Source organism: Ambystoma mexicanum, chromosome 9 (assembly GCF_040938575.1).
Source record: "Ambystoma mexicanum isolate Mex_15411 chromosome 9, UKY_AmexF1_1, whole genome shotgun sequence".
Classification (NCBI taxonomy): domain Eukaryota; kingdom Metazoa; phylum Chordata; class Amphibia; order Caudata; family Ambystomatidae; genus Ambystoma; species Ambystoma mexicanum.
Genome location: NC_090931.1, coordinates 390,311,212 through 390,336,711, shown reverse-complemented (window position 1 = coordinate 390,336,711; position 25,500 = coordinate 390,311,212). Strand labels below are relative to the sequence as shown.

The 25,500-nt window shown below is 51.4% G+C and overlaps 1 protein-coding gene across 1 annotated transcript in view; it reads left to right on the top strand.

Annotated features, from left to right (window-relative positions):
* Positions 1–25,500, top strand: part of PSPH (phosphoserine phosphatase) — a 253,002-nt gene that overhangs the window by 188,212 nt on the left and 39,290 nt on the right. The gene's annotated exons all lie outside the window — the stretch shown is intronic.

Here is a 25,500-nt window from a genome sequence, read left to right as displayed (position 1 = left end):
GGCACTACGGGTAAATGATGAAGTGGCCTGTGTACTACGGGTAAAAGATGAAGTGGCCTGTGCACTACCGGTAAATGATGAAGTGGCCTGTGTACTACGGGTAAAAGATGAAGTGGCCTGTGCACTACGGGTAAATGATGAAGTGGCCTGTGCACAACGGGTAAAAGATGACGTAGCCTGTACACTACGGGTAAAAGATGACGTAGCCTGTGTACTACGGGTAAAAGTTTGTGGAATACTTCACAGTTGAGCAGAATTATCTTCCGTGGAGGGCACTCCCATGAAGTTATTAACCTGGGGTGAAATTAGAGGGTGTTGGAGTCCACACCCAGTCAATAACTACAAGAGAGTGCCCTTGCCAAAGGATATTGTCACAATGAGTCGCACCTCACAGAACTCTTAACAAAAAGAGGACTTTTTCCCCTCCCCAAGATGTGATGTGGGGACTCTATCACTCACTCTCTCCCATATTATAATGTTGCGCTGTCATTCATGTTACATGACACTTTCCATAGGAAAATTAGGAAACGTAGAAATGCGTACCTTTGTAACTGTTGACCTGATCCACCTAGGTTCACCAAATTTGGCATGCATCTGATCTGGCCAAACATAATTGCCAAATTTGGTTAAGTTCCATGACAGTTTTCCCTTAGGAAAACAAAATGTTGAAAAAAGGTGGGCGGTTGAACGGATAAATGGACGGAGAGGCAGAAGGGTGCAGGGGTAAATAAGGAGGTGGAGGGATGGATCATAACTGTTACGTGTCTCTGGGTATGCTGCATGCACGCACATATCAATGCCCAAAGAAACGCGCACACTGTTGCAAGCAGATCGCCCAGGTTCCAATGCAAAACCATTTCCTGTCACCAACAACATGCACAATTAACACGCATAGCTCATCTGCATAACAACGGAATACTGTACACAACAGTGGGCCCAGCGGACAGTTACACTGGATACAGAGAATATGCACTCATGTGTCATTGTTATGTACTACTTGATGTAAATAACACGACTGTTAATACAGTACAACAAACTACAGCCACAAACAACACAAAAGGATAAGACGCCCAACAGGCCTCCAACACAGGTCTAAAGCTTAAGGTACAAAAACTGTCACCAAATGAACTATTGCCCACAAAAAGACACTACATCAGTGTACATGGTTCCCTAACTCACACTGGACCACTACATCACAATGCTCAATTTAAATGTTTACATCGTCGCCACCCATGTTACAGTTAAAATGAGGCTTGCGTAGCAGTGATGTAATGTGAGGTAAGGTTTCATTCGTAGTGCAGAGTGACTTTTTTTTTTGGGAAATAGAACAGTGAATGTGTTGACAGTGTTTGTACCTTAACGTTGGCATTTCCAACCTTTTGAATACTTCATATTTTGTTAGCTTTTGAAGTGAGTGTTCCCGCCTTAACCTGCAATTTTGGAAATGGAAAGATTTCTCGTGTTTGTAGGTAGTGACCATAGCTGTTTTTTCTCACTGCGCATGTATCGTTTTGATACATGTGTTTCAGAGGCGCGACTAGGCAGAAAGGGAGGGGAACAAGGGAGATAAAAAAAAAAACAGAAAACAGCGATCTTACTAGGCCCAGTGACATTTAAGAAAGCGCAAGTGCAAGGGAAAGGAAAATGGGGGAAAAGTGCAGGGTGGGGGGGAGTGGAAAGTGCGAAGCAGAGGAGAGAAAAACATAAATAAAATATTAAATAGAATAAATAACAAATAAGGGCTTTAAACCACGGTAGATAGGGCAGCAAGTGGCAGGTGTAAGTTAGTTAGAAAGGTGTATCTGATAAGTGCAGAAGAAACGTGGGAGGGGGACTGTATGGGTACAGATACAGAACCCTGGTGCAGATGGTGGCCTGGAGGCAGTGCAGGAGGGTGGCAGGGTGAGCAGATACCTGGGCAGTGGAGGCTTCAAATGTTGATCTTCATGGTGGTGACAATACTACAGTTGAGCCATTACTTTAGTGCACACGCGTGTAGTACGCCGCCTTTCTCCCTGCTCTTCTGCAGGACAAAGCAGGTTTTACAATAGATCCCTACAGAGTCCGCCTGCTTTATGTCGGTCTATAAAGCCAGCAGGCTCCATAGGGATCGCCAGCATGACTATGGTGGAGAGGAAGGGAGGTGGTGGAATTGCAAGTTGTGTTCCGCCCCTCCTCTCCGCAATACACTCGACTCAGACGAAAATGAGCCGTGATGTTATTGCATGACGTAAAACTAAAGGCTTTCCTTTTACGCCATCGGGAGGATATCTTAGCGGCAAAGTGCTCACCTTGGAAGCAAGACGACACAGGAGCAACACAGGTTCGATCCCCGGGTCAGTGCTTAGAAACCACTGGTATTAATATTAAGCTTGTTAGAAATAGCCTATCATATCATACTTTACGTTACGGCTCATTAGAAAATGAGCTCCAGCAGGGACAGTGGAAGAGGGTGGGATGTAGGGGTTTTACTGCTCCTAGTCAATTTCTTTACTTGATATTACTGGGCTTTGGCTGATAAACCTCCTGTATTTGTTGCTGTATGAGGGGCAGGATGTGTAAAGTGTGTATCCGTGCGCTCCAGCATGCCTGAGCACATTTATCTGTGCAGAGTTTGCAGCCTGGCAGCATGTTGGCATTGTTTCTAAACGGGCGATAAGGAAGCCTTTTTCTAAGTAGTTTATCCAGCTAGAGATAGCATTTTACAGCCGGCATGCACATGCTTGGACACCTTTTATTGCGTGTAATCTCTTGGGTAAATATTGTTTCAGCAAATTGGGGCTGGAGGCAGGGAGTTTATGCTGCTGGTCAATAGATTGTATGTCTGCCTATGCGGTAGCCAGTCCCTCCTCCCCTGGGGCTCCGCACCTGGCTGGCTTGGACTTCCTGCTAGAAGCAGAGCTGGCTGGTGTCATTCCAATACTCTGATTACTTAGCAATACCTTTCCTTATACTGAGTCCAAAAAACAAAAAAGGGGTACCTGTAATGAATCCCTAGTCCTCCTGGTAATGAAATAGAGGGAATATAAATCACATGGACTAGTAGATAGGCGATGACAGCACACAATACTTTCGGCTTGGTTTGTGTTTCCAAGCTTTTTTATTTTTCTTCAAAAAAGTTCTTATATCTAAAACATCATTAAACAGCACAATAATACCACGTAGCTCGCTCTCTTTCTCTCACTCACACTCATATTTTCCTCATCACACAGTCCCAATTGGTTTCACACATAAAGTAACAGTAACGCATCTGTTACTTCTCTGTTCTTAAAGGTTATATGCTAATAGAATCCCTTCATTAATTCAAGATGGCAATGGGCCTCATTACGACACAGGCGGCCACGGAATAAACAGTGCCGGTAAGGGACCGGCCCCGTTCATTCCGGGCCGTCCTATTACGAGGTGTGCAGAGGTACCCACGAAGGAACGCCTGTTCAGACCAGGCGTCCTTAGGGGGACCCGCTAGCAGACCAGGATGCTAACAACGGGCCTGTCATTAACAGGCCCGTTGTTAGCATCCTCCCCATTCCCATTGAGCCCTGTGGGGGCTCAAATAGGAATGGGGATGTACTGGGTCCGGGTCCCGCGAAAGGGATTTACCGGGCCCTGCTAGGTCGGAATGGCCCGGTAAGTCCCCTTTTGCGGGACCTGGACCTGGTACCCGGTATGGGGGTAGCCATGCCGCTAAAAGCGGCATGGCTACCTCCATACTCGTAATGAGGCCCAATATCTGTATGCTGTTGTTCCCACAGATCTTCACGTCGACACGTGTTTCAGTTGCTATGATCAAGCATCAACAATAGTGCTCTCATACTATCGCAAACTTCTTCAGGACAAAACAACAAATTATAATTTCTTGCATGTATGCCAGATTGAGCCACACCATCTCCAGATTTACTTGTGGGGGAGGTCAAGATGTACTGGTTAAAACCCAACTCATCTTTAGACTCTTCCAAATTATTTGAGTCTTACTCGAACGGGGTAGACAACTTCACACATTCAATGTGTCCTCTTCAGAGTACTCTGATATCTGTACTTTGTTACATTAGATGTACCTGAGTCTCCAAATATGCGTCAGTCTTCCCTGTTTACATCAACAGTGGATCCACACGTGTCAAATACTCAGAGGCCGATTCATGGAATTAATGTGCGGTGAAGTTTTCGGCGAAAGCGTGCAAATCCAAGTGCCAGTGCGAAAATCACAGCGAAACCCGCACACAGCGATTCATGGAAGTCCGTGCGCGTGGAAATCCCAGGATGTGCGCCAAAATTCTGCGTGGCGCACGCTGGCGCACACGTCTCCAAACAGCGTGCGCTATGCACACAGCGAAATCGCACATAGCGCGGTGCACACAACAAAAGTAGGAGGAATCGGGGGCGTGACATGTGGAATGGGGAACAACTCGTGAAAATGTGGGCTTCACGGGGGAAGTACAGGAGGCAAATGCGCGGAACGCCCACACGCACGTTCAAAACACGTATTCATGGAATCGAACGGGGCTAACGCGTGCGCCAAAAAAGACGCGCTAATCCGGAAACACGTATGCCAGCAGAAAGCAGGCATACTTGGACCCGCGCAGCATAAAAGTGCGCGCAAACAACAATCAAGCTCAGACGCCAGGATGAATATACCGTTCCTAGCAGCAGTGGTCGTGGGATACCGCAGGAGGAGGAGGAGGAGGATAGTCAGGCCCAGAATTTTCACACCCAGAACGAGCCTTTTTGGGATGCCTGATGACCAGGTGTATGGGAGGTACAGGTTTCCACCTCACATAATACTCGACCTGGTCAGTGAGTGGGAGGATGACCTCACATCACCCACCCTGTGCTCCCAAGCACTCAGCCCCCTGCATAAGGTCCTCATTGTACTGCACTTCTTGGCCACTGGATCATTTCAGAGGACAACTGCTATAGTGGGGGGGGGGGCGTCACAGGCCACGCAGTCACGCTGCCTACACCAGGTCTTGGCTATCATGACTGCACGCCCATCAGTCCGCAGGCACATATACCTGACCAGAACACCTGCAGAAAGGTAGGCTGCCGTCCAAGATTTTTACGGGGTGGCACAATTCCCCAAAGTGCTAGGTGCCATTGATTGCACCCATGTGGCTCTGCGTCCCCCCAGGGCATCTGAGCACTTATACAGAAACCGCAAGCACTGGCATTCCATCAACGTGCAGGTAGTATGTGAAGCAGGGAATCATCACCTCAGTATATGCCAACTATCCAGGGTCCACCTATGACAGTTTCATTTACAGAATGGCAACCCTAAACCGGGACCTAGAAGCAGGTCGGCATGGCGATACATGGCTGCTCGGTGAGTATAAATGCCACAGCACATGCATGCATGTCAGATACAGAGCAATGTCACAACCCCACTAATGATACCCATCATCACCTCCCCAGGGGACAGTGGCTACCCTCTGAGCACCCACATGATGACGCCAATTCGGAACCCCACCACGCCACCCGAGGTAAGATACAACACAGCCCACATTGCAACCCAGGGCATAGTGGAGCGCACATTCGGAGTGCTCAAGTCACGCTTTCACTCCCTTGACCGTTCTGGCGGGCGGCTGTTATACGCACCCCCAGTAGTGTGCAGGATCATAGTGGCAGCATGTGTCACATGCCGGGGCCTGCCCGTGGACATGGTGGTGCCCCCACATCCCCAACCACATGCACGCCCGCTGCGCATGGGAGGGGAAAGGGCACGGGTGAGGTAGCCCGTACGCAGCTGGTGGCTAATTACTTCACCTAAAATCACACCCCTGTGGAGTGCACACAGCCCTGGCACATACCATCTGACAATCAATGATGATGACATAAGGGACAGTCAACTGTCACAACCATACCAGCCTGAGATTGGTCACCTGGAAGTGTTACATTGTGTGCATCCCTACCTACACAAACACCACCAATACTGTGTCATCAAAAGACACACTTCTATGCTGCTAAATTCATTAACCCCTTGCAAAATACAACATGACAACAGTGCCATGTCACCCAACCCCTCCCCAGCACCGCCACCCAACACACCATGGCATGTCATGCTATGTGAGAGCAAACAAAGCAATCCCCAAAACATGACACAAGTGTCAAAGTACAGTGTCCCTAATGGAAACTGCCCACACACAAAATGCTCCCAGTAATGTAGAACTAACAACACACATGACCAAATACTTACCAACAATACAATGCAGCTAGACAACCTCAAACATAGCATAAACTTGACAGTACTAAGTTAAAGTAGTGGTAGTCTTACAACCTGATTATGCCAGCACATCGACCACTTCCAACTGTACAGTGCTGCTGCCACGCAATTGTGTAAGTGCACTGCTTACAACATGAACTCCATCTCCAAAGTAGACGGCCTTGTGAAGACATGAGGAATGGACCTGCAAATTAGGAGGAAGACATGGATGCACAAGCACATATCAATACACCATGCAGTGTACAATACAACAACAATATCCACTAGGAATGTGTACACAGTATTGACTACAGACTGCCCACACAGCTCATGGGAGTCCAACGTCACTGTGTAAGTCACTGTCACTTGGGCACACCCTTTGCAAGCCCATGGAAACGGGAAGCAGGAGGGGTGTGTGTCTCACGAACCCAAGCATCTAACCCAAACTCAGGACAAGCCTGCATGTGCCCAGCTGGAATACAGTGGATGCCCACGGGAGCCACACAAGGCAACACACTGTAAAAAAAAAAATCCAAAATCAAAATTCAAAAATCCAAAATCAAAAATGGCCTAGTGGGGGGGGAGCACCCAGGAGGTCCGAGGACAGGGTGCGCACCAACAGCTACCTGTGTGGATGTTGGGAAACAAAAACACTTCCATGGGCTCATGGCCTGCACGGCTATGCCAATGTGGGAGAACTGCTGCTGTCACTCTCATCACCCTGTGCTGCTGCCACAGGAGGTGGTGGTGCTATGGGAGGCAGCCCACGCAAAGCCCTGGTATGGTCCTCCATGGCAGCAAGCATGCGGGTGTGGAAGGTCTCGTTCTGGAGGATTATAGTGCGGAGATCCCCATGCAGCACCTGACATGATGCCCGGATCTCCTCCCAAGTTGCCTGCATCTCAGCTGAGAGCGAACGTGTGAGCCGCTCCAGCTGCTGTTCTGTCCTCAAGTTAGTGGAAGCCTCAAGGGCAACAAGAGTCTCCCTGAGGTGATGGAGGTCTACCCTCAGGGCTTCCCTGTGGCCCTGGGACTCTAGTGATATCGATTAGCGTAGAGTCTCCAGTGCCGCCCATCTGTCCCTGTTGGACGCCATCATGTTCTCCCTGTGTGATTGGCAAATGGAGTCTGTTGCCTGCTGTAGTTGCTCCACCTGCCTTTCAGGGGGGACAATGGAAGTGGCCACCCTCTCCATTGCTTGAGCCATCCTCTCAACTGATGCTGCCTGTTGGGTTGCCATACCGTATATGGATTGTTCCCATGCAGTATTGCCTGGTGGCGTACGGCCACCGCTTCGGCGGGCACCACACCTGTTTGGGGCAAGGCGATCTGCGCCTTGCTGTGCCGGCACTGCCTGAGGCTGCAGGACTGCATTCCCCCTCTGATCTGCTGGCCCAGGAACAGGATCAGATGTTGTGGAGTGTGACCCTGCTTCCGTAACCGCCAAAGGCGGACTTACCAACACTGACATCCCCATAGAGGGTTCTACCCCTGGTGCAGGTGGGTTGGACAGAACAGAATCCCTGCCAGAAACACTTACCTGCGACGGCACAAATGTCTCATCATTCGAATCAGCACCTGAATAGAGGTCTGGGGAGGTGCACCCAGAGGCACCCCTGGAAAAAATGGTGTGCAGCAAGATTGGGTTCTCACCCACCACCACACCACGTCCCCCTCTGGTGCCCGGTCATGCCTGAGATCCCTCCTGGGTCTGCACCATCTCCTCAACCTCAACAGCATCAAGTGCGTCATCCCCTGCAAAAACATGAAAGACAAAAAATGGAAACAGGCATTAGCACCATAGCACACAAATAGGCCTGACAAGCTACAGAACCAGTACATGATTTACACATGTCCCACATGACTATAATCCTCCCATGCATGCATTGTCACTGAGTTGGAAGGGGAGGCAAACGTCAGACACTGATGACACCAAGATGGAAGAGCAACATATTTGCTGCATGCTGGGTAGCACTGCCATCACACATTGGCCTGTGAGTGGCATGTCAAATTCACATACATGACACATGCCATCACACAGATGGCATGTACCATAGCCATGGTACATTCCACAAGTACATCCATATGTCAGTGAATGAATACTGTCAGCCATCCATGTGAGATGGACATGATGAGATGAAAAATGCTACATAGTGTGACAAAATAGGCATGTGCCACACACTGCAACACATCCAGTGTACAAAAATACAGTGATTGCAGGCCGATGTACACATCAATGGTTGTGCACTTCAACATGACAGGAAACAACTATCTAGTTCCACATTCAAACAGGCCCCAAAAAATGTATGTGATCAGGCCAATACTCAATCAGCCTGAATGGTCAAATCATTCACCTAACAAGGTAACACATGTGGGCCAATGTGGGGTTCATCAATGACAGAAGCATGCCACAAATGTGGCAATAGGGCTGAGGAATGCATAGCAAAAGTGGGAGAATTGAAACAATCAGCCTGAACGAACACTGAAAAATATAAACAATGTTGTTGCAAGATGCCACTTCAAGGGCAACTGCCGTAATGTTGCACTAAATTATTACTGTGGGCAGAAGGGATACTGTCACACGCAAATCCAAGGCAGCTGAATGTTTTGGATGAAGCACATGGGGGACCCATACCACTCAGGCACACACACCCTCACCTGGCACTCAATCAGAACCCGTCACCCAAACAACATACACATGCATTGCACACACATGCATGGGCACTCACCGGACAATGCATCATAATCAGGTAGTCCTCCCACACCTTGGATCTGTTCCTCTGTGACGAAGGCCCCAGCAACAGACTCATATTCAGTGAGTTCGTTGTCCTCTTGTGGAGACCCACCGCCAGTCACCAGAGTAGCGGCATGATTCGAGGCCAGCTAGTTCTTTGCTCTGCGTTTCTGGTCATTCCACCGCTTGTAGCAATCATCAGCTGTGCGCCTCACAAATCCAAGGGCACTTATGCGGTCGATGATGGTCTGCCAGTGTGCCTTACGTTGACCAGGTGTGGTCTTGCACCCTGAAGTCAACAGCATTTCGTGGCTATGTGCCGACACATAGGCCACAAGTGCATCAAGTTCCGGATCATTATTGCAAGGCTTCCTTGAGGTACTGGAGTGTGTAGCCGTGTCTGGGGTCTCAGCCTGTCATGCCAGAGCACCCTTCTTCCTCTTCTTTAAAGGTGGAGCAGAGCCAGAGTGGCTTACGCCGCTCTGGTCAGTAGGGGCAGAATCACCGGTGGACTGGGTAGTAGGAGTGTGGGAATGCACAATGACCATAGGTCTTGATGCAGGCATTGGTTGCAGGGTAATGTTGGCAGGGGGAATGTCAGTTTGATGGACCGGGACTGACACTGTCCTGGCTGGGAGAGTCAGAGCTGGGGCGGATGGAGCTGCAGCTGCCCCTGCAGCCTCCCCACCCTGCATACTTGGGGCAGCAGATGACATAGCTGCCCCAGATCCACGTGGCTTGGTGACAACAACTTGCACCGCCACATGTGGCCTAGACTTGCTAACCTGGAAGTCAGCCAGGGAGTCATCCTGTGACAGGTCAGGTGCCACAATGGGCTGGTCCAACAGGGGCTGAGCTGGGATGGTGTCAGTCACGTTTCTCTCAACCATGGGGTGGGGGGCATGGGTGTCCCTGATTGTTCCTCCACACATGGGGGTATAGGGCCACCCTGCAAATCCCGGCCACGTCCCCTACCACGCCCACCACGCCCACCTTTTGAAGGTCCGCCACCTTTGCCTCCCTTACCGCTTGGTCGCCTCCCAACCATGGCACTGATGTTGTTGTGCGTATGGGAGTTGCAGTAAACTATTGTCCTGGGCAATTGGGGGTCAAAGGGGTAGGATACCAGATGGAATTCGTACCCTAGTGCTCTAACAAGGCTGTCTGTGACCCCTGGGGGAAGATGACGGGTCACGCAACACACAGGCAGCCCAAAATCAAAAATTAACGTGCACGCAACCCCTCGTAGACCACGTACGTGAAAAAATGAACCCGCACTACGCTGTGGCACCCAGAAACACAAAACTAAGCGTTCGCGTAATACACGCAGCCTACAATGACCTCTGAAGGGGAACGCGACACACGGGGCAAGCACAGTTGCTAAGTACGTGCGGAACTCACCGTCTGCCTGGAAAAAGAACGTGAAAAATACGTGCGTGTGCACGTTGGCAACACCCCCGCCAAAAGAAGAATTGTACGCTGTCTGAGGAGACAGGACAAAAGGAGAAGTGAACTCTGTTTGAGGAAACAGGCCCAACAAAAATTCAGAAAAGAGCTGTCAGAGGTAACAGGGAGTACAAACTAGAAACGCTGTGAAGTAATCGCGTGTAAACCGACAAGAAGTACAGATTTCACCCACTCGCTCTCCACGAAAAGCACGTACAAGGAAATGGCATCCTACACATAGCTTTTAAACCGGCCCACACGTACACGTCAGATACGCGTGTACGTGGGCGGTTTCCTCCAATTACACGCGATGACACTCGGACGTGCAGTTTTTCCACGTGTGCTCTGTCAGCACGTGCTATGAGGGAAACGCCCGCGCACGTAATGTAACTTACGCGCTAAGGGCCTTTGGTCCAATGGAATCACGCGCATGTGCTGACCCACTTATGCGCTAAGGCCCTTTCCTCGAATTACACACTGACGTGCAATTTTTCACGTGCCAAATCACTTCGTATCAAGCTGGCCACGCGAAAACACACGGAAGACCACACTCCTGCCAAGAAGGCCGAATTACTGCCCCCCAGAGCCCCGAGCACGCTCCCACCTGCCATCTGCTGCTGACTGACTGCCTGCTGCCCACGTGCCCTGCCATTTGCTGCCTGCACGTCAGCCAGGGGTGTAGTTGCTGTGACCACCCCTGCTGGAACCGAAGACTCCCGACTGGGATTCCATCGCTCCACAGCCCAGCCCCAGGACCCAGTTGCCCACCCACTCCTGCCTCTGGGGTTGCCATGTCTGGCATAACACCATCTGGCAGCACTGGCAACCCCCAGCCAGAGAGGCAGAGGGTCACCAGCTTCACTGCCACCGAAGTTGGTGTCCTGGTGGAGCAAGTCCTGGGGCAGTATGATGCCCTCTTTGGAAGTTTGCGCGCCGACAGTGAAGGACGGACCAGGGATCTGGATGGACATCGTGACTGCCATCAACGTGGAGGGGGTGGCAGTCCGCGACTTACATCATGTCAAGAAGCGCTTGGAGTACTTCAGGTCCAGGATCCTCAACAAGGCCCGGCGTCTCGCTAAGGCAGCGGATGCCAAGGGGCGCCGGGGCCAGCTGTCGAACCATCAAATGAGGGTCCTGGAACGCATATGACCAGCGCTCTACGTCCAGATCCTTGAGAGGCAGACCCATCTGGAGTCGAGCGGTAAGTGTACATGCATGTATGTTGATAATACGCTGTGCCTGTCGTGGTGTGCCAGTAGTGTGCAGGTTGCACATGTGTTTATGTAGGGCCATGTAGGGATGTGAATGAACATGGGCATGAGGCTGCCACATGTGAGTCCTCATGTGAGACACATTGATGGTGGATGTCTTGGTAAGAATGCTGGGCAAATGCAGGTGTGAGAGCACACATGTTTGAATTTCTGTGTATGTACAATGGCATGGTTGTGGCATGGATGGTGGTTCATAATGCATGTATCTGCACTGTGTACATGTGCATGTATGTGTATCTGATAAGTGTGCAACTGTGATGCAACATGGATGCACGTGACACTGATATGTAGAAGGATGGATGGCAGATGTGACATGTATGGCGATCTCATCACTGCAACAGTTGGAGGAGATGTACACATGCATGTAAGTGTGGTGGCGTGTGCGCATGTCTAGTGCACTCCTTGTGTTTCATGTGATGTCAGGCTCACCTTTGGCTGTTCATGCTGTTGTATGTGTATGGAAGGTGCTGCCTGGTGCAATATTGCTGTTGAAATGTTCATGTGTGTGAGTTAAAATGACATGTGTGTCGTGGAGTGTGATGCCGTGTCTGTAGTTAAACAATGCCACTCATGTGCAACTGTCATGTGTGTATCAGTCCATTGTACAGTGCCCTGATGCCTGTGTTTTATCTCTCACTGTCTGCAGCGTCAACTGAAGAAGAGGGCGGAGAGGTGGCTGTGGAGCACAGCGACAGGGATCATCCCGCCAGCCGGAGATGCAAGGCCCGGCTCCCCTCCCAGGTTGTCATCTTTTCGGGGAGTGGGGAGTCCGGTGCCGCGTCCCAGGCCGCAGCTGCCGAGGGAAGGTCCAAGAGGCGGAGGTCAGAGTTGGACTCCTCGGCAGCAGAAGGGGCAGCTGAGACCCTACAGGGTCCGACGGAGGAAGATGGCATGGAGTCATCCAGGTTGGTGGGGGGCTTGGTGGAGGAGGAGGCCGTGCAAGGGACAGACACGGGGTCTGGAGGTGGGGATTCCACTGGTGCTAGTGGGGCAGTGCAGGGGCAGGGACAGGAGGCAGCACAGGCCACCGCGGAGGTGCCTGTGTGTAATCCTGTCCCCGATCCTGTGACTGCATCATCCCGCACCAGCAGGGATACCTACGTCCAGACCCGTTTTCAGGGAGGGGATCCGCTTACAACAACTGGCCTTCCTCTCCCTGCGGACGTGGCTATCCGGGACCGGGTTGAGCCTGTCCTGGGTGGGGTGGCGTTGCGTCAACGGGCCATGCGAGGTGACCTGCAGTCTTTTCATGAGGAGACTGCACGTCTTCTCGAATGGCTTGTTGACCACGTTGACCTACTGGGACAGCTCACCAGGGCCGGATTCCTCCGTTTTCTGGACCTTGTTCCGACCCCCTCCTCAACTGAACCCCCTATGCCCCAGTTGTCCTCCATGCCATCTTCTCACCCATGTATCACTTGGGTACCCTGTGGAGCTGCCTCTGACCCTGCGGCCAGGTTGGTGGAGGACACATCCCTGCCACAGTCGGGAGTCGGACTTCCAGCAGGGGTGGCCACCTCAACAACTGCACCCCAGCCGGAGGAGGATGTGCAGGCAGCAAGAGCCAGGGCACAGGCAGAGGCACAGCAGCAGCAGCAACCAGGAGGGAGCCATCATGGCTCGGGGCCTTCGACATCGGAGGGGCAGGCATCGGCCAGAGGGCCGGAGGACCCAAGACTGGAAGTGTCTTCCGTGTGGCAGCGGTTAGGCCATGCTATAGATGTGGAGCGGCAGCGGGCAGAAGAGGCACGGCTCACAATAGTCAGGGCGGAGAACTCCATGCGGAGGGCCCTGAGGCGGGCTGAGTGCCTCGAGGCAATTCGCCGGGAGTTGGAGGAGAACATGCCGTCGTCCCTGTGAACCCTCTGGGCCATGGAAGAGGACCGCCTCCAGGACATTGAGCAGGAGTTCGATGATGCCCTGCCCCGGGACATCCAAAAGTGAGCCGTCGGACTAGCCCGCTGCCCTTGTAAATAGTTTTTAGAGTTAGGTTTCCTTTTCGTTTTCATTTTATTTGTGGTCAATGGACAATGCCACACAAATTTGTATATAGTTATATTTTTAGGTAGCTAGTTAGATAGGTTTCATTTGTTTGGTTGGGATCATGGACCCTTTACATCCTTGGACAATGGATTGTATATAGTTTCATCATGTATTCATTTTTGGTTTTTTTGCATTATGAACATGGAGCAATGGACTTATTTTTTCCGGACAATGGATTGTAAATAGTTGGACTATGGATTGTTTCTCTTATTTTTTTTATTATGAACATGAAGCAATGGAGATTTATTTTTACATTTCCTTTGGATTTGCGTTGTTGGAGGGTGACTTTGGACTGTTTTTCTTTCAATTTCTTTTGGATTGGTTATCATTTTCATTCAATCATCTTTTTCACATGCTTTTCATTTCATGTTTCATATTTTGGTATGCTTTCATTTCATTTTTGATTTCATGTACATAATACATTTTCATTTTTTAGTTCCATGTGTGGGATTCGCTATGCATGTGAAAATGTGGGTTTACACAAGCAATGCCAACCAGTGTATGTGTATGACGGACATGTGTTGATGTACATAGTTGACTTATGCTTTGTGTCATGAGATCGGCATTTCACTGCCAGGGGGTGGGGGTGCAGGGGGACATGAGTGGGGGCCTGCTGGCAGGTGCCCTGCACTGCTGGGAGGTAGGGGTGCAGGGGGACATAAGTGGGACATGAGTGGGGGCCTGCTGGCAGGTGCCCTGCACTGCTGGGGGGTGGGGGTGCAGGGGGACATTAGTGGGACATGAGTGGGGGCCTGCTGGCAGGTGCCCTGCACTGCTGGGGGGTGGGGGTGCAGGGGGACATGAGTGGGGGCCTGCTGGCAGGTGCCCTGCACTGCTGGGGGTGCAGGGGGACATGAGTGGGACATGAGTGGGGGCCTGCTGGCAGGTGCCCTGCACTGCTGGGAGGTGGGGGTGCAGGGGGACATGAGTGGGGGCCTGCTGGCAGGTGCCCTGCACTGCTGGGGGGTGGAGGTGCAGGGGGACATGAGTGGGACATGCGTGTGGCATTGTCCATTGACCACAAATAAAAGGAAAACGAAAAGGAAACCTAACTCTAAAAACTATTTACAAGGGCAGCGGGCTAGTCCGACGGCTCACTTTTGGATGTACTGGGCCAGGGCATCATCGAACTCCTGCTCAATGTCCTGGAGGCGGTCCTCTCCCATGGCCCCGAGGGTTCGCAGGGACGACATGTTCTCCTCCAACTCCCTGCGAATTGCCTCGAGGCACTCTGCCCGCCTCAGGGCCCTCCACATGGAGTTCTCCGCCCTGACCATCGTGAGCCGTGCCTCTTCTGCCCGCTGCCGCTCCGCATCTATAGCATGGCCTAACCGCTGCCACAAGGAAGACACTTCCAGTCCTGGGTCCTCCTGCCCTCTGGCCGATGCCTGCCACTCCGATGTTGATGGCCCCGAGCCATCATTGCTCCCACCTAGAGCCTGATCCTGCTGCTGCTGTCCATGTGCTGTGTCTGATGGTGCCTGCACATCCTCCATCAGCTGGTCTCCAGTTGTGTTGTCCACCCCTGCTAGGCCGCCGACTCCCGACTGTGGCAGGGATGTGAGCTCCACCAAGCTGGCTGTGTTGGTCGGGCCAGGTCCGCAGGGGGCCCTAGTGGAATCTGGGCCAGAATACGGTGTGGAGAACGACTGACGCATAGTCTCCACAGAGGAGGAGAGGTCCGCCAGAGTGCGCGACACATGCAGGAACCCACCAACCAGGACGGAGCCCATACGTTCGTGGGACCCCTTGTCCGCAGGTAGTGGAGAGGCAGATGACATGGCACTCTCCCCTACCTGCGGGCGGGCCTGGGACGGGGCCTCCCTGCTGTTGCATGGTGGTGCAGTCACAGGGTCAGGGACAGCGACATGCACAGGCCCCTCCGCGGTGACCTGTGCTGCCTCCTGACCCTGGCCCTGGACTGCACCACTTGCACCAGTGGTACTACCCCCACCAGGCCCCATGTGCGGCTCAGTAGCGGGCTCCTCCTCCTCTGTGGAGACCACCAAACTGGATGTCTCCACACCGTCTTCGCCATTGGAAGCCCCTGTGGGGGCTCACCTGGCCCTTCCGCCACAGCCGTTGTGGCAGACGCAGCACCAGCCCCCTCGGTCCCGGATGATGGTAATTCCTGGGAGGGTGGCTGGGCCTTTGCGTCGCCGCCCAGTGGAGGCATCCCCGCCGCTTGGCTCCACAGCACCGTCTCCGCCCTCTTCTTCACTTGACGCTGCGTAGAGGGAGACATAGAATACAAGCATCAGGGTACAGTACAAAATACCCTAGACAGGAAGCAATAACACATGAGTGGCACTGTCAAATGTCACTTCCATCCTGTCATTCCACAACACATGGGTGAATGCACACAACATACATGCAGAAACAGTCCTGGCACCTGCAATCAACATCAACATCCATGTAGAAGGGCCCCTGTAAACCAAGATGTTGCTTTCAAAGTCACATGCATCCATGGCGTTTCAAAGTCACACACACACTTCTCTGGCACACACATGTGCACCATACATGTACATGACATCCGCACCCATTCCTCACCCCCACTTCATGTCCAGGAACAGAGATAGCCATGCTTTCATGTGTGCATTTCGCATAGAGCTCCCCATGTTGCATTAAAACACATGCACCAACCATGTGATTCACACATAACTGGTCTCACATGCATGACCATGATGTCCCTGCACACACACATCCATACATGGCCTATGTCACACATACAGGCAAGCATCAGACTACCAGCACACTGCAACATGCCCTGTCTCACACAGCAATGCTTGGCCACTTACCGCTCAACTCCGAAGGATCTGGGCGTGGAGCGCTGGGCCTATGCGTTCCAGGACCCTCATCTGGACGTTACTCATGCATGCCCGGCCCCCCTCTGCGAGGCGCCGGGCCTTGTGGAGGTTCCTGGACCTGAAGTCCTCCCAGCGCTTCTTGACGTGCTTGATGTCGCGGGTTGCCACCCCCTCCGCGTTGATGGCAACCACTACGTCGTCCAAGATCCTCTCCCGTCCTTCCTTGTTGGCGTGTGATGTTCCGAAGAGGGCATCATAATGCCCCAGGACATGCTCCACCAGGACACCAACTTTGGTGGCAGTGAAGCTGGTGGCCCTCTGCCTCTCTGGCTGGGGGTTGGCAGTGGTGCCAGATGGAGATGTGCCCAGCATGGCAACCCCAGAGGCAGGAGTGGGTGGGCAACTGGGTCCTGGGGCTGGGCTGTGGAGCGATGGTATCCCAGTCGGGAGTCTTATGTTCCAGCAGAGGTGGACACAGCAACTGGACCCCTGCAGATGGCTGATGTGCAGGCACCAAATAGCAGGGCACGTGGGCAGCAGACAGTCAGGCAGCAGCAGATGGCAGGTGGGAGTGTGCTCAGGGCTCTGGGGCAGGAAAATGGCCTTCAGGGCAGGAGCGTGGTCTTCTGTGTGTGTATGCGTGGCCACCTTGATACGGAGTGATTTGGCACGTGAAAAATGTGCACGTCAGCGTGTAATTTGAGGAAAGGCCCTTAGCGCGTAAGCGGGTCAGCACATGTACACGTTTTCATTGGACCAAAGGCCCTTACCGCGTAAGCGCGTCTGTGACGTATCGCGCACGGGCGTTGCCCTTTCGCGTGTAAAACTTCACGCGAACCCCAGGAATACACATACCCCACTCGCACAGGGCCCTTTCGTGGGTAAAACTTCCCGCGCACCCCCGAAATACATGTACCCGGATCCAATCGCGTGTGAGACTTCCCGCGAACCCCCGTAATACACGTAGCCTGCTGAAATCGCGTGTGAAACTTCCCGCGAACCCCAGTTATAAACATGCCCCACTCGCACAGGCCCTTTCGTGTGTGAGACTTCCCGCGCACCCCCGAAATACACATACCCGGATCCAATCGCGTGTGAGACTTCCCGCGAACCCCCGTAATACACGTACCCTGCTGAAATCGCGGGTGAAACTTCCCATGAACCCCAGTTATACACGTACCCCACTCGCACAGGCCCTTTCGCGTGTGAAACTTCCCGCCAACCCCGTAATACACGTACCCTGCTCCAATCGCGTGTGAAACTTCACACGAACCCCAGTTATACACGTACCCCACTCGCACAGGCCCTTTCACGTGTGAAACTTCACGCGAACCCCAGTAATACACGTTCCCCGCTTGGCGTTTGCTGTTTGGCAGCCCTGTAAACTGGTCCAGGGTTAGCGCAACCCTTTGCGCTGGATTGGGGATTTTGATGGCTTTTCCTTGCGCTCGGGGCGTTCTTGGGGGCCTAACTGGCGCTGCTGCAGGGTCTCTGCGCCACGGCTGGTTTTGGAGGCTAAAATCCATGAATACGCTGTGCGCAGAAATCAATTTTAGGGCACGCGGCTGGCGCAGACACTCGCATGCGCACACTGTGCGCTAGCCGCGTGCGCCACTTTTGTGCAAAATTCTATGAATTACCCTGTCAATGTTAATCTGATGCTGCCTGGAAAGGCACAACAGCATACAGATATTGTCATCTTGAAATAATGAAGGGACTCTATTAGCATATGACCATTAAGAACAGAAAAGTAACAGATGCGTTACTGTTACTTTGTATGTGAAACTAATTGGGACTGTGTGATGAGGAAAATATGAGTGTGAGTGAGAGAAAGAGAGCGAGCTACGTGGTATTATTGTGCTGTTTAATGATGTTTTAGATATATGAAGTTTTTTGAACAAAAATAAAAAATCTTGGAAACGCAAACCAAGTCGAAAGTATTGTGTGCTGTCATCTCCTATCTACTAGTCCATGGGCCTTATACCGAGTCCTACTCTTCCTCGTCACAGTCCTTGTCATATGGTAGCAGTGCGGTATAAATTAACATAACATAACATGAAACAAGCAACTGGTGCTAGCATGCTTACAACACAGCTCACATAGATCCGCAGAGTCTAGTATCTGACCGACCCTCCCCTCCCCCAATAGCTGAACAAGAGTCATGCAGCAAACATCCCATTCGGAAGTACCTATTCCAAGAGACAACTGCATTTCAAAGTAACTGAAAGAGCAGCCAATCATCAAGAGTTATTTAGATTTAGTTATCATAAATCCTTACGGGGCAGCCACAATGCCACTGTGTGCACCGGCAAAGTGCATAACAAGGCGTGGCTTCCAGACAGCACCCATTCAACCATCACTGCTAGAAACAAAGGGGAGATGCACACCGAGATAGACGCAGCATACACAGCACCACAAAGCCCCTTTGATATGAATGGGGCAAGGCCACAACAAACACAGCCTGGAATGACAAACTGTGTACTAGAGCAAGCCACAGAAAGTCCACGGAACACTGAGTCTGTGAGACACTATAGCGATTTACTCTCCTTATCATATACAGCAGGGGAGGAACATCCCAGGCGGTTCTGTGAGGTACACAAATGCAAACCACATGAACAATAACCTAAGACAGGAGACAGTCCCCTGACCAGGAACAAACAAATCAATCCGAAAATGGCAAAAGTCACTTTGGCAAACCAATCCAAAAACTGCACAGTATATGGAGACCCTGTAGGAAGCAAGCAGTAAAAAAAATGCTTACAATACCAAAACGGAACCATCTACACAAACCTGCAGAGGGGATATGTAGACGCAGGATTCCAGAACCACCAAACTGTCAGATAAAATGCCCTGCACAGAAAGGTGGCTACTACGATATCCCAGACATATATATGTTAATACATGAACACATGCTCAATGGATGACAATAATGGGATACAGGAGCAACATGACTACAAAATAAATCAGCTGCAGGTACTGTTTTATGGGGAAACCCATGGAACTTTCTGTCTCCAAGAGCACTTCATCAAAGAAGGGCAACCTCCCCAGATCTACACTCCAAACTAAAAGACTGCAGAACAAGTGACCTCATCAATACTGTGAAGAGGTGCAGAAAAACAAATGAACACTCCGATATGCTGTGAGTGGAATACAAAGCCCCCAAGGAAGACTGTTGGATCCATGACCATGACCAGTCCGTGGTTTCTGTAACAACAGTTCAAAACCCACAGGTCATGGGGTTTACATCGCCATTAAATTACTACAAAAGGCACAGGTCCTCATCACGAGTTCGGCGGTATCTAAGCTAAGATACTGCCCAACTTTATTTGCGTTAGTGCCCAACCATCCGGCGGTATTACTGCCGGATCACGGGTTGGGCGCTGTTACTCCCCATTCCCAATTGGATCTATTGACCCAATGGTGAATTGTCGAATTACTGCGCAGTAATACTGCCGGCGGTAAGTGCACCGAAAATTGGCATTTTCTCAGTGTGTTTACCCCCAGCTCTGAGCTGGGGTTAAACACACCAGACTCGTGATATGGCCAACACCCAACTCGTGATCAGGCCAACAGGAAGGAAACAAAATTAGTCAGTGCCACAATTACACATTAAGACTGTAATAAGTAAGTGTGAACGTATTGCATAAGACCAGAAGTGGGAGCGAGCACTGCCATTTATGTGTCATTCTGCTGCCCTCTAAGGTCATCATCTTTATTCTTATTTATCTGGTGTATTGCAATGTGCCACATGTAAACAAGATTCTCCAGAGCACTATGATCAGACAAGAACAAAAATCAAAGGGGAGAGGGTAGGGGCAGGGGTGGGGGGGGTGAGAAACTGGCAGGGTTTCAAAAGTGTGTGATTGGAGACATCAGATGTATGATCAATACTGTATGGAACTTTCCAGGCTAGGAGGCATACATTCCAATTTTACTATGTACAATAACTCCTGTATATTTAGTACAGTATCTACAAGGAATTCCAGGAAAATCCTCTAAGGATCAACTTACTCATACCTGGGAGAGAGGCTTCTGGAAGAAACATTTTCAGGACTCTACTGAATTTCAAGTGGCTGGGCTCCAGTCGTTGGTTCAGGGGAAGGGCAGTCTATAGTTCAGGGCCTTTGATGACCCGTCTTTTCCTTCCCATTCCTTTCAGTCAGTTTTCTGAAATCTGACAACCTAAAGAACCATTGCCACCCAGCATATCAAAAATATGCAGGACTGTCCACTGCATTTCTAAAACCAATGTTATCATATAACAAGACAATACCTCAAACATCAAATGAAGAAAAGGACTTGCTCTTTTAAACCAGGGACATCAACTTGCACTTGATAGCTGGTTGCAATCCCCTTGGTAACAAGACCCAATCTAACAAAAGCAAATGTCCTACTATCTGCACATGGCAACAAATGGGTGTCTCATTGAAGCAAACTTGCTAAGGAACAAACCTTACATTGGCATTTATAAAGCAAGTCTCATCCAAGAGAGAGGGAAAGTGTACATTTTTCAGGGGCCAGCTGCAGAGGATCATGCTTACCGCTAGAGGAGCGGCTGGCACCAGAAGCACTGTTGGCACAAGAGAAAATAAGCACCCATGTTCTAGACAGTAAGAGGAAGAGTACTGCTTGTCTTGGGACAGTAATACGTGCATGCACATTACAGGGATTCCCCATTCATTCTGTACTGCAGAGACCTTGGCACTCAATACAACTTTGCCGGAAAATGGTAAAAGTGCTGGTAAAACCATTTACTAGCCCAGCACTTTTACTGGTCCAGCAAAGTATAGGTTTGCCAGAACACATTTGCCAGAATTACCAGTGCTGATAGCACCTCACCCGGAATCACTGGCACAGGTAATTCTGTCAAAGTAAATACTGGCAACATGGGAAAACTGTAATAACAGCACAAAGGAATTACGAGAACGGATTTGCCGGTAATACTTGCAGATAATTTCCGGAAATACTGGCAAAACCAAGGCAGAGCAAACATCACCTCAGAGCAGCCAGTAAATGGACACAGGTGAGGGAAATAAGGCCACATGTGCAACCAATCCACCCAGGTGCAACCAATACACTCAGGAACAGTACTTAAGGGCCACACCTTCCCCAAGAACTCTTCCATCACAACCATGCTGCCACTCATTGCCGCTACCATGGACCTGGTGCTGCTCCATGCTGATGTCCAGCTGCTGGTGCAGGAGCAGTAGCAGTGGCGACAGGAGGCCAGGGAAAGGAGGATGAGGATGAGGATGGGGAGGGATACAGGTGAAGCAGATGGTGAGGTGGAGGTGTGCCGTGATCCCTCACACAAGGGCCACACCCTGGGCCCTCACAGACAGCCAGATACACACCCTGTACCTAAACAGGTAGACCATTCATGACCTCCTGACCCTTATCCAGGACGACATCTGGAGCAGGATCGGCATCAGGACATACCACTGCTGTTGAAGCTGGTGTCGGTCCTGCACTTCCTGTCCACTGGCACGTTCCAGCACTCCATGAGCCAGCTGCATGGCATTTCGTATCCTGCAATTCTCCGGAGTGCTGGTAGTGGATGCCCTCCTGCGCCATGTGGGCCAGCACATCACCCTCCCCACCACCCAGGCACAGGTAAACACCACCAAGGCCTGCTTCTATGTGATTGCGGGCATGCCTAATGTGTTGGCAGCATTGGACTGCATGCGCGTAGAGCTGGTGCCCCCCTACGCCTCAGAGAAGGTCTACAGGAACCGGAAGCAGTTCCATTCCTTCAGTGTCCAGGTGACCTATGATACTGATCTGATCATCACGCACTGCTGTGCCCGGTTCCCAGGATCAACCCATAACTCATTGTTCCTGTGGAACAGTACCCTGCCGGCTTACATGTTGCGTCATGGAGGACAAAGGACCTGGATGTTGGGTGAGTACATGTACATTACACATACAGCATGGTTCACAGGCTTAGGGGGGTGGGGGGATATATGTCACAAATGCCTATCCGGCAAGCACCCTGCACATGCAGGACCAACTAGCACAAGCCTCAATTGACAGGACACAACCCACAGGAGTAGCACATGACTGGAGATGTAGCAGTCACTGACCAGGCCATTAAAACCTAAAATGGTATCCACATATAATGCACTACAGGTACCAGACTGCAACACCCTCCCCCCTTCCAATGCAAGTGAATCTGTAGATTAGGCTACCTAGGGCCATGAGATGTATGTCCTTGTGAGACATGGGGAATGCATCCACAGACTGATCGTTGAGATTCCGCTGTCACAGGAAACACAACTGATGAGCATCATTACTCACACATGTCCTTAAGTCTTGCAGGTGTCTTAGGATACCCACTGCTTCCATAGCTGATGACCCCTCTGAGGTATCCCCAGATGAAGGAGAAAATGGCATACAAGACGCATGTGAGGACCAGGATGACCATCGAGCGTACCTTCAGGCTTTTGAAGGCACGTTTCAGATGCCTACACTGATCTTGGGGTGCGTTCATGTACAGGCCAGAGAAGATGGAGCAGATAGTCCTGGCCTGTGCAAAGTTGCATAATATCTGCATCAGACGCAACATTCCCCTGCCCTCAGATCTGGACATTCCTCTGCCAGAGGATGATGATGATGCTGAGCCAGCCAGGCCCATGCACGTGCGCATGGAGGCCAGGAATGGTTGATTGGCTGGTAAAGAACTCAAAGATTATTTTTTCTGAGTACCCCTTTCACTCTGCACTTCCCTTGCACTTTACTGCATATGACACGTACACACAATAAATACTTGCACCAAGATAAAGAATGTCCAATCATTGCTACAAGTGAAAACTAGTATGTATTGAAAACACCTCATGCCCCCAACCCCAGTCCCTGCCCCCTCACATTTCCCATACCTCCGTCTCCACATCCCCCTCCCCACACACCACCTCCCCCCACCCCCCGTCTCCACACACCCCTCCCACACGCCACATAACCCAAACCGCCCAAAGGGGCACACCAAGGGTAATTTTCACTGCCTATTTGTCACAGGGCTCTTGGCTGCCCCAGGTGTTGAGGAAATCGTCTGGGAGCGGGGCATTGGGCTGCCCTCTGCAAGTTCCCGGGGATAGTGATGGTAGATGGCGGGTCAGACCCCTGGGCCCCCAAGTGCTCTAGGGTGAATTGCAGGGTGTTTGAGAGCGACTCGGCCATGGCGAAGAGCCCCTTATTCCCTCCGCTGACCCTTTGTGCTAGCATGAGCAGGGCAGCAGTGGTACGGCCTTGTTCCCGTGCACTCCTCCGGCTGCTGGCCTGGATGCACGCCTGCAGTAGCCGCAGCTCATTGAGATGCTGTTGGGCAAGTTCCATCATCGCCTGTTCTCCATTGCACAGAGCCGCACATCCATGTCTCGAATGTTAGGCATGGCTGGAGGATAGGGGCTGTGCATTCCTACTGGGTTGAACGACTTGGTCGGGTAGGTGATGTGATCATGCTCCTGCCACCTGTACCTGCTGTACCTGCTACGATAGGGCAATGGCTGGTGTGGCAGTGGTGTTGTGTAGGGCACAGGAGGGATGGTGGGGCCACTGACCACAGGTGTGGTGTTGCCGGCAAATGGCAGTGGTGGTGGTGGTGGTTGCACTGCTGACACAGCAGAAGGTAATGGCGGTGTTGGTTGCGCAGCCGGCACAGCAGGTAGCGTTGGTGCTTGCGTTGCAGGAGGCGGTGGGGGTGGTGGTTGCGCAGCCGGCACAGAAGGTGGTGGTGCTTGTGCTGCCGGAGGTGGTGGTGCTTGCGCTGCAGGAGGTGGTGGTGGGGCAGCCTTCCTGCCTGCACATGCTTGGCCTGACGACGATCCAGCCGCATCGCTGTTAGAGAATGTGCCTGTTGAGGTGAGATGAGCATGCATTTAGTCTTCTGGGAGTCACATCTGCAGGCTTGCATTACACTCATGCAACATTTTGTGTAATGTTTTTGTCATGCTGTTTATTTGGTCTGTTTGCTCCGATGTGTGCTTCTACATGTGGGTGGTGGGAGTGCACATTGACTGTTGGCCTATCTGCCCAGGTGGCTTGTTGTGTGTGCGGTGGGCCTTTGATACCTGTCCTGTTCTCCCTTGGCACACCTGGGTGCTTGTCATGTGTCCATGTGTGGGGCAGTGCATTTTGGCTATGGTGCTTGTCCATGGCTACATCTGCCCGATTGGCCCATTTGCTGTGACTGACGCGTGTTGGATCTGTTCCTTTGCCCATTTGGTGTTTCTCTGCTTGGGGATGCATGTATTTGGACTCAACATTTGCATTTACATGGTGTTCATTGTACTTATCACCATCGTCTTGGGCCCCAGCTCTGGCTACTGCTGCCCCGACTCCCTCAATGCCATCCATTTGCAAGATGAAGCTGCACATGTCCTCCCAGGGCATGAGGGTCATGGGTGCCACTGTTCCTCCTCCTGTGGCAGCAGATTCCCTCCTACTGGCTGAGAAACCTGAAGGTGTCTCTCCCGCTAGTTCCATGGGAATCTGTCTTCCAGGTGGCCAGGACACAGCCATCGCTTTTGGATCCAGTTCCTGGGAGTGGACCAGTGCCTGACGATCACTTGGATGGGGGTCTTCGGGGAGTGGAAGTGGGACACTGTATGGTGAGACGCAGTAACACCTTTACCCCCTTCTACCCGGTAGGATACTTAGGAATTCCCCCCTTTTCCAACACAAACACTTTCCCACAGACAGCTCACTGTGAAAGAAAACTGACTAACACCCGAGTCGTATACCTGACCTGTCCCACTACAATGGTCAGGCAGCTTCAGGCAATTACTGATCATTACACACACCTGACTTCCATCACACTTCCCCCACATGGATAAAAGGTGAGGCATGAAAGCACACTCTGAGCAAGTCAAACCACACGAGGAAGCAGCAGTTCCAAGATGGCAGTTTAATATACGGCGGAAGACAGCAAGACAGAAGAAGATTGCAAGGAGGGAAGTTCCTGTGACCTTTTCACCAAAAGCCTGTATCGTTCATGAGCCTTTGAGAATA